The sequence below is a fragment of the Rhinopithecus roxellana genome, chromosome 12 (genome assembly GCF_007565055.1).
Source record: "Rhinopithecus roxellana isolate Shanxi Qingling chromosome 12, ASM756505v1, whole genome shotgun sequence".
Classification (NCBI taxonomy): domain Eukaryota; kingdom Metazoa; phylum Chordata; class Mammalia; order Primates; family Cercopithecidae; genus Rhinopithecus; species Rhinopithecus roxellana.
Genome location: NC_044560.1, coordinates 129,795,470 through 129,799,008, shown reverse-complemented (window position 1 = coordinate 129,799,008; position 3,539 = coordinate 129,795,470).

The window sequence follows — 3,539 nt, the reverse complement described above, 5'->3', positions numbered from 1 at the left end:
AATTTCAAGTATTGATTGAGAGAGTAAATAAAATAACATCTGCAAGCCCACTCTCATTCCTTGGACCCTCTTTAAAACTAGCATCTACACAGGGTGGGGAACATCACACACCAGGGCCTGTTGTGGGGTGAGGGGAGGGGGGAGGGATAGCACCAGGAGATACACCTAATGTAAATGACGAGTTAATGGGTGCAGCACACCAACATGGCGTATGTATACATAAGTAACAAACCTGCACATTGTGCACATGTACCCTGGAACTTAAAGTATAATTAAAACAAAAACAAAAACAAAAAAACCTAGCATCTACAGTGGTGCCTGACATCTGGTTCCCTGGCTTATGTTTCTCCATGTCTCCACTTTCCTAAGGCTGAACCATTCAAGGCCTAACCTGAACCCTGTCTCTTTTGTGAACACTTCTCTCTCTCTCTCTTTCTTTCTCTCTTTCTTTCTCTCTTTCTTTCTCTTTTTCTTTCCTTCTTTTCTTTCTTTCTTTCTTTCTTTTTTCTTTCTTTCTTTCTTTTCTCTCTTTCTCTCTCTCTTTCTCTCTTTCTCTCTTTCTCTCTTCTCTTCTCTTCTCTTCTCTTCTCTTCTCTTCTCTTCCTTCTCTCTCTCTCTCTCTCTTTCTCTTTCTCTTTCTCTCTTTCTTTTTTGAAGGAGTCTCACTCTTTTGCCCAGGCTGGAGTGCAATGGCGCAATCTCAGCTCACTGCAACCTCCGCCACCTGGGTTCAAGCAGTTCTCCTGCCTCAGCCTCCCGAGTAGCTGGGATTACAGGTGTGTGCCACCATGCCCAGCTAAGTTTTTTTTTTTTTGTATTTTAGTAGAGATGGTGTTTCACTATGTTAGTCAGGATGGTCTCGAACTCCTGACCTCAAGTGATCTGCCTGCCTCGGCCTCCCAGAGTGCTAGGATTACAGGTGTCAGCCACCATGCCCGGCCTTATGAACATTTCTGACCCAGTTGATCTCACCCTTCTATAGATTGTTTCGCCCATGTATTGGCATTTAATTATGTGCCAGTCCTCCCAGTGAGACCCCGTAGGGAGGCTGGAAGGGTATTGGTTGTGTGAGAATTGAAGGCTAATTGAGTGAGTTCTTTTCTTACTACCCCCTGAGTGTTAGAGCTGCCGTCTCTTTTTTTTTTTTTCCAGCTATTGCCAGCAGCAGTTCCTCCTGCACCAGCAGCACCAGACCCTGGCAGGCATGGGAATACCCTAGGGATTGCTCTTGTCAGGGTCCTTCCTGCCTCTGGGTTTTGGTTGAATTGTCGTTTTCTTTTGCATCTTATCAGATGGCCCCTCCGAGGAGGTGATTGATGATATCCCTTTATGGAAACCCTAAGATAATAATTCTAAGGAAGTTTACCACAGTATTTTCTTTTCTTTTCTTTCTTTTTTTTTTTTTTTTGGAGACAGAGTTTCACTCTTGTTGCCCAGGCTGGAGCGCAATGGCACCATGTCCGCTCACTGCAACTTCTGCCTCCTGGATTCAAGTGATTCTCCTGCCTCAGCCTCCTGAGTAGCTGAGATTACGGGCATGTACCACCACACCTGGCTAATTTTATGTTTTTTTTTTTTTTTTTTTTTTTTTTTTTTTTTTTTTTTGAGACGGAGTCTCGCTCTGTCGCCCGGGCTGGAGTGCAGTGGCCGGATCTCAGCTCACTGCAAGCTCCGCCTCCCGGGTTTACGCCATTCTCCTGCCTCAGCCTCCCGAGTAACTGGGACTACAGGCGCCCGCCACCTCGCCCGGCTACTTTTTTTGTATTTTTTTTAGTAGAGACGGGGTTTCACCATGTTAGCCAGGATGGTCTCGATCTCCTGACCTCGTGATCTGCCCGTCTCGGCCTCCCAAAGTGCTGGGATTACAGGCTTGAGCCACCGCGCCCGGCCAATTTTATGTTTTTAATAGAGATGAGGTTTCTCCATGTTGGTCAGGCTGGTCTCGAGCTCAGGTGATTCACCCTCCTCGGCCTCCCAAAATGCTGGGATTACAGGTGTGAGCCACTGTGCCCGGCCTGACCACAGTATTTTCTAACTTAAACAACTTGGTGGGAGGAGATGTGTACACTTTCCTATTTCATAAAATTTACAACAGATTCAGAAGAGATTAAGGACAAAGGACCAAATGGGGAGGACAGGTTTGTTTAAGGGAGGTCATGTACTTTCAATCTAGAGTCTATGAATTGTTCATTCAGTTCTATGTGGAAGTGTGCATCTTTGCATGTGTGGTCATATATTTGGATCACGTGATTCATAATTCTGTCCCTGTCAGTGGCAATTAGGAGCTCATGTCAGGCTTATGAGAATAAAATATATGGGTGTGCACTATTACTGAAGCCAGGGTTTCTGACATCTGGAGAGAAAATAGGCCAGGTCACTAAGAGGGCTGGTCACTTCACTTAGTTCACTTAGTGTCCTGTCTTCTCTCTCTCTCTCTCAACAGAGTCTCACTCTGACACCCAGGCTGGAGTGTAGTGGAGTACAGCTCACTTCAACCTTCACTTCCTCAACTGATCCTCCCATATCAGCCTCCTGATTAACTGTGACCACAAGCACATGCCATCATGCCGAGCTCATTTTTTGTTTTGTTTATTTGTTTGTCTGTTTTTGTAGAGATGGGGTTTCACCATATTGCCCAGGCTGGTCTCGAACTCCTGGGCTCAAGTGATCTAGCCATTTTGGCCTCCCCAAATGCTGGGATTACAAATGTGAGCCACCATGCCCAGCCCTGCCTTCTCTTTTTATTAGACAGCAGTCTACTCACTCATCATGTTCCCAATAAGAGGATTTTTAACCTTCTCATTTTCCTACCAGGGGTCCATGCCAAAGTCCATATGTATTTATTTGTGTCTAGAATTGGATTTTTTTTTGAAAAGAGAAGCCCAAGGAATGGTTTCCTAGCTGATTTCCAGGATTCTAATCTTCATTGTCTAAACTTTGAGTTTCCATCCCTGGATACTGGTTAGAGTCACTTGTAGGGCATTTGAAACCTACCAATGTCAGTGCCTTCTCCAAGTATGTCTGATTCAATTGGTGCATGGTGTGGCCCAGCCATTGGTTGGTTAAGAATGCTTCCAAGGAAAATGGTCATTTTATTGTGGAGGAATTTTAGTCCAGGGCTCAAAGTTAACATCCCGTTAGTTAGAGATATCGACATCTCAGGGCATCCTAATACGGATGGAGAAGGCACAAAATCACCTCTTTGGTTTTCTTGCCCAAAGTGCATAACCTCAGTTTAATCTTGAGAAAAAATTAGAAAAATTTAAGCTGAGGATAACTCTACAAAACAACACGCCAATACTTTTAAAAAATGTTAAGGTTATGAAGGCAAAAGAAATTCTGAGGAACTGTCCCAGATTAAAGGAGACTGAGAGGACAGAACAATAAGATGCAATGTGTGGTCATACATTGGACTCTGTTCCAGAAAAAGGACATTAGTGGGAAGATAAAGAGGATTTGAATAAGGTTTGTAGATTCATTCATTGTACGATGCCAGTGATCATTTATTGATTTTAATGTTTGCACTGTGGTTATCTAAA